Below are 15422 nucleotides of genomic sequence, written 5' to 3'. Positions count from 1 at the left end.
TACTTGCTCTCTTTCATATTCTTTAACAGTATCATACATATGGGAAAACACCTCCATACATGAACCCCCTGATTCTACATTATTCCCACACTTAACTTTGGGCCCTATCTCTTCAATCATCAAGCTCTGACTTTTACAACCCATATCACCATGATTAGCATTACTATTGCTGCTCATTACAAAACATCTAGCATCGTTGGGGCAATTGGAATCATTGGTAGGTCCAGACACTTGACCTGCTCCACCATGGGCCCTCACTGTCGCGGGCTACTGTTTCCCACATAAAACTTCCTCTCCCATCATAACCCCTATTATTACCCCTAAAATTTCCTCGACCTCTTTCTCGTCTGTCTCTCGCATCTACTTGATTCACTGTGTTAGTCTGTTCCCTGTTCTCTTGATACCTCCAAGAATCTCTATCTTCATTACATGAACAATTTGACTGCCATCTATCTACATCTCTCACCATATTCAGAAAATCTTTCAGATTATTGTTAATCCCAATTAATCCACATCTCCCCTTAGGAGGTAATTTCCCGATCAATACCTCTACTGTACCTCGATCACTCAAAGTACTATCCAAATGCTTCAACCTATTGATCCATCTCTCACACTATTCTTTCATACTCTCCATATTTTGGCTATCAAACCACGGTGTTTTCTTAACAGCCTTTATCACATCACTCTGTTTGTCCTTAGATCAGTACTCTGCTAGGAAAGCTAACACAAAATCCTCAAAAGTTTCATATTTATCCGGTGCATCTGCCCTCAATCTAAACTCTCACCATTCAAACAAGCGCAGGCCCTTCTTACTTTATCTATCTTAATCCACTCTACAGTAAACTGACTTCTTAAGCTATTCACAAAAGACACTGGATGGACATTGATTGTAAAGGGAAACACTATATTAAGGTGGGGTAGGACGTCAAACGGGCCGACTTGGAGCAGGAGAGGCACCACAGGACATTTTAATTTCCACGGTCTATACTTTTACAAGTTAATTCATAAAACTTTGTCAGCATGACCAGGAAGGATTCAGGATTCACACTCATAGCAGTGGAAGTTCAAAACCATAACAAAATAATTTTTTTACATGTGAAATTTCATCATTTTTTCACTTACTATGGCTGCATTTGTTGTTATAGGTACACTTTTCTTCATAAGTAAGGGAGACTGTTCGATGAGTTTTGCACAGCATACAAACCATACTTACAGGTGTCTGAAACTCAAGAATCTATTTAGTTTATGAAAAAATGAATGAGCTGTTACGTTTTAAACTTTATGTTTAAAAAAAAATCAAATTTTGTAATTAATTATCTCAATTTTTACCACAGTTTTTAATAGATTTCGAAACTTCTGCAGTTTCATACACTTGTAAGTATGGTTTGTACGCTGTGCAAAATTCATTAAAGAATCTCTCTTACTTCTGAAGAAAAATGTACCTACAACAACTAATGTAGCCAATAGTAAGCGAAAAAATGATGAAATTTCACATGGAAAAAGATTTATTTTGTTATGTTTTTGAACTTCCACTGCTATGAGTGTGAATCCCGAATTGTTCCTGGTCATGCTGGCAAAGTTTTACGAATTTATTTGTAAAAGTATAGACAGTGTCCTGTGGTGCCTCTCCTGCTCCAAGTCGGCCGATTTGACGTCCTACTCCCACTTTAAATTACTACCATCTCTCACATGTACTACCACAGACAGAGCTGTGCAATTCCTATCTTCTACCTTTCTTTCCAAAGTCCCTACTCTCTTCTCAATCACAGAAATGGACCCTTTGTTTTCTTCTACTTCTGCTTGAGCTTTCTTGCTATGTTCCTGCAACATTCTATCACAATTCTCCTTCACTTTTGTCTTTCTTTTATCGCACGCTTCAGCTTGTGCTACTATGTTTTTATACAAGCATTCCACCCTTCCATTTACCTCCTCCCTGAATCTCTTTTGCTTTTCCACCTACTCGAATCCTTTAAATGTCTCTTCAACATGATCTTTAAAATTTGTCATAATCTTTACCTACGTCTGACTTTATCCCAGAAATCTTATTTTTCTATTCCATAATCTAGTTCCCTTTTAAAAACCTTAAACCTTTGTTCAAATTTGATATCTAAATTCCTCAGTTCTTCTTCCACATCCTTTTGAGATTTATTAACCCCTTCTACCTCCCTACTAACAGCTTACTTCCATCTTTCTACTCAATCCTTCTTTTACAGCCTTCATTTCTTCTCTTACATTCATCATATCTTCTCATAAACCTTCTTTAATTCCTTTCATTTCCGCTAATAATACAGCAATCACACTATTTGAACTTTCTCCCCACTTCTCTCTAAATACCTGGTTCTGCCTTACTTACTACATCTTTTTCCATGTTTTCCATTGCACTTTTCTGTTCCTTATGTTCCCCTTGCTCATCACCCCACACCCTAAAACTGGCTACCCATTCATCCTCTTTGATAGTCATCTTTTCTGTTATTTGTTACAAACACAAACAAACCATTCCCAATCATTTGGAAACTTCGATTCAAAGATTGCAAATTCTGTAAGATAGTGTCGAACTACCCTGCCCAGTCACTCCACAGTCGACATATGTGAAGAAAATGGTTCCTGGAGATTTACAATGACTGTGAATTTGCAATGAGAAAATGTTTAATGAAAAACTGCATGAAGAAAATTAATATTGTGTAAACCCCTCTAACCCGTTTTACATCTCGAAACTTCAAAAGCTAACCTCTATATGAGAAGTTTCCCAATCATGTTAAAATTTTGATAATAAAATCTTTTGATCGTGGAAAACAGTAAAACACTCTGAAGCTAATCTGACAAAAAAAATACAGTATACTGTAATTTTGCTTACCAGTAACAGTTAAACCCAGATAAATTTCCATCTAAACATGAATGAATGGAAATATGACATTAAGTGCCATGTAAACAAAGATCGCGTACTTTGACAGTTGTCATATTCAAAGTTCCCTCTAATACGCTAACTTGAACCAATGGCATATAACCTACTTCTTTGTAGTTGGTCGGTGTAAATCACTTCAATGGAACATGCCTCGACTTACACGTTTGGCCACATTGCACAGTGCAACACATAAATTCTCCTTTCTAAATTACTGTATACATACATCGAAGCACACCCTTCCAAAAGACACACACAACGCATGCAACGACTAGTACAAATACAATGAAAAGCAAAAAACAAATAAATGATGGCAATAACTACTGTTAGTGATGGGGTCAACCATCACTGAAGGTGGATAGTCTTTACAATATGCTACTTTTAATTACAGAGAGAAAGGTTAAGAGATAGTCTATTACAGAGCTGATAGAAATTAAATTGGTTACAATTGTGTTTCTCGAAGAGAGGAATGGTTTTGAGTCTTATCTGTTCTGGGTCGGCGTGATGTGGCGACGGCGGTAGAAGCAGTTTGAAGTTGCTGATATGAATCCTATAAGTTTATCCAATCGTGTCCTTGGCATTAAAATATCCTCTTTCCTTACATCCTGTTTCAGCTGGCGGTGGTAATAAGTTGCGTAGCATCCATTTGTCGTAGGCCAGAACAAAGTAACTGCTTATGCAGCACCTGAGGGTCGTATTACTTCAATTGCAACTTTCACACACGATAGTTGGCACAGTTCACATGACGTGTTTAAATTAACATTCTCTTTGCTATAATTTGGCAATTGCGAAGTTAGACAGTCCATCTACAGTTAATATTCATGGTTCACGATAACACTGTTCCCGCGAAAACAATCACTTACGTAGCAACACAGTTCACAGTTTCTACATTGGCAGTTTGTGTTTTAACGCAATTCATATATCGTAGTCAAGAAAATGGGCAATACTAAATTCACAGTTTATGTAATGCAGCTCAATTCTAAACCGACGACAATACTGCCTGTTCACGAGTGCATTGTCACTGCAACGAGCATCGTTTTGCAAAAACCAACAGCGTTTGCGTATTAGAACGTCCGTTTAGAATATCCATCATAAAGTCAAATTTCAAACCAATGTAACACAAGAAGTCCGGTATTAATATCGCGTTAAACACACAACATTATTACACGCATCTCTTGCTTCCGTACCGCCATGCTTACGCGCCATCAGCGACTGTCTGCTACACACTGTTCGACTCGACAACTACAGATACCTCTCTCGCTCCACAGTTCTTAAAACACTTCTGCCTACCGCATTCTGTTTCACACAATACAGTTAATAAAATTATCTGAAAGATCATCAGAAAAATATCCAAGTTTTTACATAAGGAACTCGTATAGAAAATAGCAAAGTAAATAGAGACACACATACTTCATATTCTACACTACATAACCAAATGAGAAATATTCTATGTTATCAAAAATACACTCCTGGAAATTGAAATAAGAACACCGTGAATTCATTGTCCCAGGAAGGGGAAACTTTATTGTCACATTCCTGGGGTTAGATACATCACATGATCACACTGACAGAACCACAGGCACATAGACACAGGCAACAGAGCATGCACAATGTCTGCACTAGTACAGTGTATATCCACCTTTCGCAGCAATGCAGCCTGCTATTCTCCCATGGAGACGATCGTAGAGATGCTGGATGTAGTCCTGTGGAACGGCTTGCCATGACATTTCCACCTGGCGCCTCAGTTGGACCAGCGTTCGTGCTGGATGTGCAGACCGCGTGAGACGACGCTTCATCCAGTCCCAAACATGCTCAATGGGGGACAGATCCGGAGATCTTGCTGGCCAGGGTAGTTGACTTACACCTTCTAGAGCACGTTGGGTGGCACGGGATACATGCGGACGTGCATTGTCCTGTTGGAACAGCAAGTTCCCTTGCCGGTCTAGGAATGGTAGAACGATGGGTTCGATGACGGTTTGGATGTACCGTGCACTATTCAGTGTCCCCTCGTCGATCACCAGTGGTGTACGGCCAGTGTAGGAGATCGCTCCCCACACCATGATGCCGGGTGTTGGCCCTGTGTGCCTCGGTCGTATGCAGTCCTGATTGTGGCGCTCACCTGCACGGCGCCAAACACGCATACGACCATCATTGGCACCAAGGCAGAAGCGACTCTCATCGCTGAAGACGACACGTCTCCATTCGTCCCTCCATTCACGCCTGTCGCGACACCACTGGAGGCGGGCTGCACGATGTTGGGGCGTGAGCGGAAGACGGCCTAACGGTGTGCGGGACCGTACCCCATCTTCATGGAGACGGTTGCGAATGGTCCTCGCTGATACCCCAGGAGCAACAGTGTCCCTAATTTGCTTGGAAGTGGCGGTGCGGTCCCCTACGGCACTGCGTAGGATCCTGCGGTCTTGGCGTGCATCCGTGCGTCGCTGCGGTCCGGTCCCAGGTCGACGGGCACGTGCACCTTCCGCCGACCACTGGCGACAACATCGATGTACTGTGGAGACCTCACGCCCCACGTGTTGAGCAATTCGGCGGTACGTCCACCCGGCCTCCCGCATGCCCACTATACGCCCTCGCTCAAAGTCCGTCAACTGCACATACGGTTCACGTCCACGCTGTCGCGGCATGCTACCAGTGTTAAAGACTGCGATGGAGCTCCGTATGCCACGGCAAACTGGCTGACACTGACGGCGGCGGTGCACAAATGCTGCGCAGCTAGCGCCATTCGACGGCCAACACCGCGGTTCCTGGTGTGTCCGCTGTGCCGTGCGTGTGATCATTGCTTGTACAGCCCTCTCGCAGTGTCCGGAGCAAGTATGGTGGGTCTGACACACCGGTGTCAATGTGTTCTTTTTTCCATTTCCAGGAGTGTAGATCTATGAAGTACAAGGTAGTACAAGAAAGGAAATAAATTATCCAACATATTGATTTGCAGCTCCTTGTATTGGCCGTGTTTGCAGTTAAAATTGTTGGATCTGAGGCCCGACAGTTATGTAAAACATCGTTTTTCTCAGTACCCAAACATGTCTCGGCACCACTGTGCCATCATCAGTGGGTTTTCGTTTTTATTTATTCTACAATGTGAATATTTTTGTTGAATGATTATAAAATTATGCGCATTTTTAGTTCAAACAACAGATCGTTTCTTTTTGTAAATACCTTTACATTTGGTGTGCATGAATTTTTTGGATCACTTGTGTGTTAATTACTACAGGTAGCTTGTCATCTGCAACCAAACGATGTCGATGAGATTTTTTTTTTTTTTTTTTTTTTTTTTTTTTTTTTTTTTTTTTTTTTTGCTGGGAGTTAACGTATCTTCTAGAATGTAATTCAGTTCTTCGCGATGTTTTCGCCCCTATATTCGTTTTTACTTACGTTTTCGTGTGGCAAGTACTTCTATTCTCAGCATAATGCTGAGGTGTTGTGATGCACACGTAACTATAACAAGTATTTTTCACAAATAACGTAGTAAAACACTATTCGCTTCACCAGAACACAGTGTGATTGTGGTTTGTTATGTGTCCCAGTCCAGTCAGTGTTCATTTTTTCACCAGAGAGTTCGACGCCAAATTTGAATTTTGTTTGCATTTTATCTTTGTGTGTGTGTGTGTGTGTGTGTGTGTGTGTGTGTGTGTGTGTGTGTGTGTGTTTTCTGTGCGCTTCTTAGCTGTGTGTGTTGATTTTTATATGGTATTCCCTTTGTGTGTAAATGGTGCGTCTTTGCAGATTTTAGTTTATCTACTTTCGAGTGTGTGTGTGTGTAGACTTTATCTGTCTGTGCTGCTTTTATTTGTAAAGTTCTTTTAATGTGTTAAATAGTGTGCCTTTGCAGATTGTAGTGTATTCGTTTAAGACCTGTTTTCCTTCTGCTACAGGGTTGTGCATCACGGTGTGGATTGTTGTCAAAGTTCCGAGAACATACGATTCTAGACGAGTCAACAAATACAGGGTTAGTCAAAATAGTTTGGACAGTTTCTACTGATTTTAAAATTTGTTTGTATTGAGGTAACGGCCTTGCCGCAGTGGTAATACCTGTTTCCGTCAAACCATCGACGTTAAGCGCTGTTAGACTTAGCTAGCACCGAGCGAGGTGGCGCAGTGGTTAGCACACTGGACTCGCATTCGGGAGGACGACGGTTCAATCCCGCGTCCGGCCATCCTGATTTAGGTTTTCCGTGATTTCCCTAAATCGCTCCAGGCAAATGCCGGGATGGTTCCTTTGAGAGGGCACGGCCGACTTCCTTACCCGTCCTTCCCTAAAACCGATGAGACCGATGACCTCGCAGTTTAGTCTCTTTCCCCAAAACAACCCACTGAGCTAGCACTCGGATAGGTGACCCTCCGGGTCTGCCAAGCGCTGTGGGCAAACGGGCTGCACTCAGCCCCTATGAAGAGCTGCTCGACTGAGAAGAAGCGGCACCGATCACGAAAACTGACAACGGCTGGTAGTGCGGTGTACTGATCATGTGCTCCTCCGTATCTGCATCCAGTGACGCTTAGCGGGAGAGAATGACACGGCGGTCGGTCGGCACCGTTGGCGTTACAAGGCCTGTTCTCCAGCAACGTGGCTGCCATACCAACGGAAAAAGGAGTTTTGTGTGAAGGAGTTCTGCAACAACAAGTTCGCAGCTACAAGGCATTGGAAATTCTAGACCACATTTCACAGGGCTCCACGTACCAGACAGTCTATTGACGGCTGGGTACAAAAGTTGTCTTTCTAAAAGCGGACATATCAGGACAACTCTGACTTGAATACGGATATTTTCGGGCGTGTATGGGCCACATTGGGCTACAGAGTGGACGTGTGTTGTGTGGGTAACGGCTCAAACATTGAACTTTTGAGAACATGCCACAAAAAAACTTCTTGAGTTGCTGTTTTTATCCATATGATTACATAGCACGATGTTTTTTGATTCAATAGTCTTCTCACTGGTTTGATGCGACCCGCCACGAATTCCTCTCCTATGCCAGCCTCTTCACCTCAAAGCAGCGCTTGCAACCTACGTCCTCAATTACTTGCTGGATGTATCCCAGTTTCTGTCTTCCTCTACAGTTTCTGTCCTCTACAGCTCCCTCTAGTACCATGGAAGTCATTCCCTCATGTCTTAACAGACGCCTTATGATCCTGTCCCTGCTTCTTGTCAGTGTTTTCCACATGTTCCTTTCCTCTCCGATTCTGCGGAGAACCTCCACATTTCTTGTCTTATCAGTCGATCTAATTTTCGACATTCCCTTGCGGCACCACAAATCAAATGCTTCGATTCTCTTCTGATCCGGTTTTCCCAGAGTCCATGTTCCACTACCACACAATGCTACGCTCCAACAGTACGTTCTCAGAAATTTCTTCCTCAAATTAAGGCCTATCTTTATACTAGCAGACTTCTATTGACCAGGAATGCCCTTTTTGCCACAGCTACTCAGCTTTTGATCTCCTCCTTGCTACGTCCGTCACTGCCTAAATAGCAGAATTCCTTAACTTCATCTACTTCGCGACCATCAATCCTGATGTTAAGTTTCTCGCTGTCCTCATTTCTGCTACTTCTCATTACTTTCGTCTTTCTTCGATTTACTCTCAATTAGTATTCTGTACTCATTACACTGTTCATTCCATTCAACACATCCTGTAATTCTTCCTCATTTCCACTGAAGATAGGAATGTCATCAGCGAATTTTATCATTGACAACCTTTCACTTGAATTTTAATTCCACTCTTGAACTTCTCTTTTTATTTCCATCACTGTTCCTTCCAGGTATAGACTGAACAGTAGGGGTGAAAGACTACGCTCCTGTCTTACATCCTTTTTTCATTCCAGCACTTCCTTTTTGGTCTCCCAGCATTATTGGTTGCTCTTGGTTCTTGCACATATCGTATATTACTCGTCTTTCCCTATATCTTACCCCTATCTTTCTCAGAATTTCGAACATCGTGCACCACTTTACATTGCATAAGCACTTTCCCAGTTCGACGGATCCTATGGACGTGTCTTGGTTTTTTTTTTTTTTCCGCCTTGCTTCCATTGTCAACCGCAACGTTAGAACTCTCTGCTGCCTTTACCTTTCGTAATCCCAACCTGATCTTCATCTAATAGACCCTCAATTTTCTTTTCCATTCTTCTGTCTCTTATTATTGTCAGTAACTTTGACGCACGAGCTGTTAAACTGATTGTACTATAATCCCCACAGTTTTGAATTCTTCGCATTTTTGAGCTTAATATTTTTCCTAAAGTCTTATGGCATATCACCAGTCTCATATATTCTACGCACCAACGTAAATAGCCGTTTTGTTGCCACTTCCTCCAACGATGTTAGAAACAGTAATGGAATGTTATCTATTCCTTCTGTCTTATTTGATATTAAGTCGTCCAAAAGTCTTTCAAATCCTGATAATACTGGATAGTCTTCTCTTACCTGTCGACTCCTATTTCTTCATCGATCACGTGATCAAAGTCCTTCCCCTTGCTTCAGTACGAACATTTTAGTCATTTAAAAGTGTCCAAATAATTTTTAATAACTGTACTTTGCTTCATCTCAAGAAGGTCTCGCGAAAAGGCGTTAAAGATAGATGTCAGTGAGATTCGAGCCCACACAGAGACTTACCAGAGTTGAGATGTTCGTTGATAATATCAATCAAAATGCGATAGTTTACTCCTCCTCAATGTGATATATATTTTGTGAGACATATGAAATGTCTCTCACAAAATTTCGTCAAGTGAGTAGGCCTACATCCGGCAGAAAAAGAGTGACAATCTGGCAACAGTTTTTACCACATGTATGGCAACTACCTCGGTTAGCACATATTAGTCGTGTTGTGTGTAACACTTATATCGATTACAAGTAGGTTTGTGTTATGTAGCCGTGTAACTGTAATTAAGAAGTGTGGGTTTTTTGTTAGGTAAGGTCATTGAGTTGTGACCGGAAATTTAGACTTATGTAACGTATATATGGAAAAAGCCTGTGGAGGATACATTGAAACTTTGGCAGAGGACTCTGAAACAATAACATTGCTTCAGTATGCTACTACAACCTCCTAAATATTGTATAGTGCCAAATTTTTTAAATAGTGGATCAAATGAGTGTAGTTCCTCCATTATCTGCAGCAGCAGCCAACTTCTTTATGGAACATTTCGAGCAACATACAATAAATTTGGTTCCACTTGACATGTTCCTTATGTAAGAAGTTCTTCGGTCCGGCATTGACTGACAGAGTTTTTGGATGTCCTCTTCAGGGAGATCGTGCCAGATTCTGTTCTACTAGCGCGTTAGATCGTCAAAATCCCGAGATTGTTGGAGGTCACTGCCCATAATGCTCCAGATGGTCTCCATTAGGTACAAATCTGGTGACCTTGCCGGCCAAGGTAGGGTTTGGCAAGCACGAAGCCAAGCAGTACAAACTCTCGCCATGAAACGTTAACCAAGGATGACTAGCCATGAGGGGAACAAAACGGGGCGTAGAATATCGCTGACAACCAAAGGCATCCAGCTATGACAATAAATGGTAGTCCACACCATCACTCCACACCCGCATACGGCGGGGGTTTGTGCTCCTTGTCTTCGTGTTGCCCAAACCCTACATTGGGCAGCGAGGACGCCGGATTTGTCCCCAACTTAGAACGTTTGGAGAATTACAGGCAGGGCCCTCCAACCAGCTCGGCATTTTGACGACCTAGCGCGCCAGTTGGACATATTTTGGTACGAAGTCTCCCAGGAGGACACCTAGCAATTCTGTCAATCAAAGTCAAGCCGAATAACTGCTTCCATGAGAGCCAGAGATAAGCCAACGCGTTGTTGACTTGCTCAATTTTTGAAGCTCTTTCTCATGAATAAGTCATCCAATTTTTCCGAAATTGTTTCATTTGCTTTTCTGTAGGTGTACATCACATCTGTCCAACACACCCGCTGGCTCGCTACTGGACCTTCCATCGAGCTACAGACCCCCTTGAAGATGTCTCCCGCAGACGGGGACGGAACGTTGAGAATTGAGACAAAATTCATCAACCGACCACGGCATAACAGCCCGGACAATCATAATGGACATGACATTTCCGGCCGTGAAGGTCTATATTTTAGTACATCACATCTACCTAACTCAGTCGCATTTGAATAATAGTAACGTGGAGTGTCGTTTTTGTTTTTGTCTTACAGTATGTTTTCGGCTCGAGTCGGCTGTCGGCACAAGCCGCCGAGTTGCGCTGCTGCTTCTGCAGTACACTTTCCAGACGTCTCCCGTCTGCCTTAATCAGAAATGTCAATGCAGAAGTTATTAAAATAAAAGTTACATTTCGCTACCAGAGAGGAAAAGTTACGAGGGGCATTCATTAAAAAATGAAATACAGTTTTTTCTGAAAGCAGGTTGCTTTTATTCAGGATTCCAATGCACCATATTATTCCCCACTCTTTTGTCTACAAAACGCTATTTTTCATCACACTCTCTGTTCAATTCGACGGCCTTACGACGCTTTGATAGGAGGGCCGTTATGCCCACATGGTACTACACACCCGGTCGACGTTCCAGCCAACGTCTTGTTGCATCAGTAACCTCCCCATCATCAACGTACTGCTTCCCACGGAGAGTGTCCTTCACTGGGCCAAAGAGATGAGAGTCGGAAGGTGCGAGCTTCTGGCTGTAGGGTGCATGAGGAAGGACAGTCGCCGGCCGCGGTGGTCTCGCGGTTCTAGGTGCGCAGTCCGGAACCGTGCGACTGCTACGGTCGCAGGTTCGAATCCTGCCTCGGGCATGGATGTGTGTGATGTCCTTAGGTTAGTTAGGTTTAAGTAGTTCTAAGTTCTAGGGGACTGATAACCACAGCAGTTGAGTCCCATAGTGCTCAGAGCCATTTGAACCATTTTTTTGAAGGACAGTCCAATGAACTTTTGTGACGGTGTTCGACAAAACGATGTCACGGCCAGTCTCCTAATACCCAAGCAGTTTCGCACAGATGGTCTTTGGATGTTCTTTATGTTCTTCCGTTAGTCGGCGAGGAACCCAGTGGCCATCCACCGTTGAGTATCCCACTTGGTGGACAACGGTGTCAACACTAGGAACAGAGACGTCCAGTTTACCAGCGAGGTCTTTGGTTGTGATCCGTCGAACGCCGCGAATGAGAGTGTCCGCACGTTCCACCATTGTAGGAGAGACGCCTTGCCCAACGACTCACCGTGCTTTTGTTCACTGCCACGTCTCCGTACAAATTCCGCAAGCGCCTATCAACATCAGCGAGGCTTTGGTTTTCCTGCTTAGAACGTAAATCCGTTACAATCGCCGCTTTAAGAGCTGCGTGTAAAACCGCCCCTATCAGAACTTGATGAGACTATGCGAGCTGAGGCGGGAATATTCCACAACGTCCCACAACAAGTTCTGCACTTTTGAACCCGAAATTGGCTGAGAAAAAATGTGTTGCATTTCTTATTGAACGCCCCTCGTTTAAGTATAGTAATGATACATGCTAAGTTATTTAGTGCAGCTTTGTTTACTTAGTCCACCTATCTTTATACATCTGTAACAATACGGAATTAAAGAGTCACAGTTTTTATCCACCTTTTTATTATTCTTCAAATGAAAATGATGTAATTCAAATGGAAACACCTTAGATGTAGTTACAGAGGAAAGCTTGGCAAAATCCAGGAATAAGTCCATCGAAAAGTAGTTCCACTTCTACATCTACATCTACATACATATTCCACAGTACACCATACAGTGCGTGGCGGAGGGTGCCTCGTACCACAACTAGCATCTTCTCTCCCTGTTCCACTCCCAAACAGAAAGAGGGAAAAATGTCTGCCTATATCCCTCTGTACGAGCCCTAATCTCTCTTATCTTATCTTTGTGGTCTTTCCGCGAAATATACGTTGGCGGCAGTAAAATTGTACTGCAGTCAGCCTCAAATGCTGGTTCTCTAAATTTCCTCAGTAGCGATTCACGAAAAGAACGCCTCCTTTCCTCCAGAGACTCCCACCCGAGTTCCTGAAGCATTTCCGTAACACTCGCGTGATGATCAAACTTACCAGTAACAAATCTAGCAGCCAGCCTCTGAATTGTTTCTATGTCATCTCTCAATCCTACCTGATAGGGATCCCAAATGCTCGAGCAGTACTCAAGAATAGGTCGTATTAGGGTTTTATAAGCGGTCTCATCACAATTTCTTGAACGCTGTCTTAATTCCAAGACCCATGCAGTTCCTTGTGAGTGAAAACAGAACCTGTGAGCCAAACGGTATTATGTCAAGAAGTTTCGCCTATCAGTCTGTGTCGGAGTACAATGAAGTTTACTCTGCAAAGCCGTCAGTGGTTCCAGTCGATGAAGATCATTAAGAAAAAAAGCTAATGGGAAAAATATTGAATATTTGCAGCTCGAAACGGACAAAATGCCTCTGATGAAGGCGCAGCAAGATATTACCGGAGACGACGACGCTAATTACTTCCTGATGTGTCTCAGCTCTTGAATGCTCTGCAGCGCATCCTGAAATGTATTAATGATCCATTCTGAAACACTATTAAAATTTTTCGGGGATGGTTTTACTTATTTATGTAAAGTACTCTCTACTAAAAGCCTGTTGCTACACACGGCATGAGTCCACCACCTCATATTTCTTCTGTACTTAAAAACTTGACGAGTCACTGCAGTATCAAAACAATCCCAATAAAGTAATGAAATCGTTCTACATCGTAGCATAGAGTATCTGGCGATGAAAAACTGATGTAAGACTGATGTAAGATCATGCATTATCTACGATCTTGTATACCGGCTGTCGAAGAATGAGGATTCCCATCCCCTTGCGGCTCGGGGTGCCAAGGGGAAAAAGAGGAAAAATGACAATGGGGAGCACACCTGTATCGACCGACGGTAATTAGTTTACTGGCCCTGCACTGTTTGAAGGTACGCTGAACCTGCCCATTATTCTTTTTGTTAACCGTCTCTAATGACCTCGAATCGACAGGACATTAAATCTTAATCTTCCTACCTTCTTCCTGTTAAAATTGAAAAATCGAAATCGAGGCTCCTCAGGGACGGAGATGAGAGGCAATTAGCTACAAATTGTGGTACTACGCTCTCACAGAAATACGAAAGTGAACATTTCAAAACGAAACATACTGTGCGTTAGTAGAAACTTCTATAAATGTTATCCTATTTCTCGGCCTCTGTTGTTTTTCTTCTCCAATTAGAAAGCAACAAAGTACACTGATGAACCAAATCATTGTGACCTAGCCGACCGCGAGATTGTATGCTGCGTGGTGGCGTAGAGGGCACGTGACGCGGTAAGAGAGGTATATGAAGGGGATAAGAGAGGAATAGGGAATTATTCCAGCGACGATAAGTGGCGCAGATGCGAAAATCGGCCGACTTAAGCGGCTTTGACAAAAGCCAGGTTGTTGTGGCCCAGTGGCTGGGAGCGAGAGTCACGGAAACGACAGAGCTGGTCGACTACTCGCGTGCCACTGTCGTGAGCGTCTGTAGAAAGTGGTTGAAGAATGCTGAAACCACGGGTAGGCGACAAGAAGTCGGACGCCCACACCTCGTTACAGAACACAGGGATAGGAGGCCTGCCCGGTCTCTAAAGCAGCAAAGGCGGCGATCTGTGGCGGATCTGACGGCAGAGTACAGTGCTGGCGAGACAGGCACGAGTGTTCCGGAGCACACCGTTCAGAGCACAGTGGTGAACATGGTGTTTGACACCTGTGTGTTCCCATGCTGACCCAACAACATCGTCAGTTATGATCCCAGTGGGCACGGGATCATCGAGATTGTACCGCGGATCAATGACATCGTGTCGCTTGGTCGGATGAATCCCGTTTCTTGTTCAACCAAATCGATGGTCGTGTCCAGGTGAGCGGCTGCTCGAAACATACAGCGCAGTATTACGTAATGGAGGACATTTACATGGGCTTCCATGGGAGATGCGGTAGTAATCTAAGGCAATATGGCAGCTGTGGACAAGGTGAATATTATTAGGGACCACCTGTAATCCCTTATGCTTATGTGTTTCTCAACAGTGATGGCATCTTCGAGCAGTATAACTAGAATGAGATTTCCACTCTGCAGTGGAGTGTGAGCTGGTATGAAACTTCCTGGCAGATTAAAACTGTGTGCCGGACCGAGATTCGAACTCGGGACCTTTGCCTTTTGCGGGCAAGTGCTCTACCAACTGAGCTACCCAAGCAGGACTCACGCCCTGTCTTCACAGCTTTACTTCTGCCAGTACCTCGTCTCCTACCTTCCAAACTTTACAGAAGCTCTACTGCGAACCTTGCAGAACTAGCACTCCTGAAACAAAGGATATTGCGGAGTTTGGAAGGTAGGAGACGAGGTACTGGCAGAAGTAAAGCTGTGAGGACGGTGCGTGAGTCATGCTTGGGTGGCTCAGATGGTAGAGCACTTGACCGCGAAAGGCAAAGGTCCCGAGTTGGAGTCTCGGTCTGGCATACAGTTTTAATCTGCCAGGAAGTTTCATATCAGCGCACGCTCCGCTGCAGAGTGAAAATCTCATTCTGGAAACATCCCCCAGGCTGTGGC

At 43.5% G+C, this 15422-nt stretch overlaps 1 non-coding gene across 1 annotated transcript; it reads right to left on the bottom strand.

The window, feature by feature from the left end:
* Positions 1 to 14995: 14995 nt before the first annotated feature.
* Positions 14996 to 15070, bottom strand: Trnal-caa. Its single transcript has one exon. It is a non-coding gene; the product is annotated as a tRNA-Leu (tRNA).
* Positions 15071 to 15422: the final 352 nt, after the last annotated feature.

The sequence above is a fragment of the Schistocerca americana genome, chromosome 8, assembly GCF_021461395.2.
Source record: "Schistocerca americana isolate TAMUIC-IGC-003095 chromosome 8, iqSchAmer2.1, whole genome shotgun sequence".
Taxonomy (NCBI): domain Eukaryota; kingdom Metazoa; phylum Arthropoda; class Insecta; order Orthoptera; family Acrididae; genus Schistocerca; species Schistocerca americana.
Note: the sequence above shows the minus strand (reverse complement) of the source record. Positions and strands in the feature narration are given on the sequence as shown.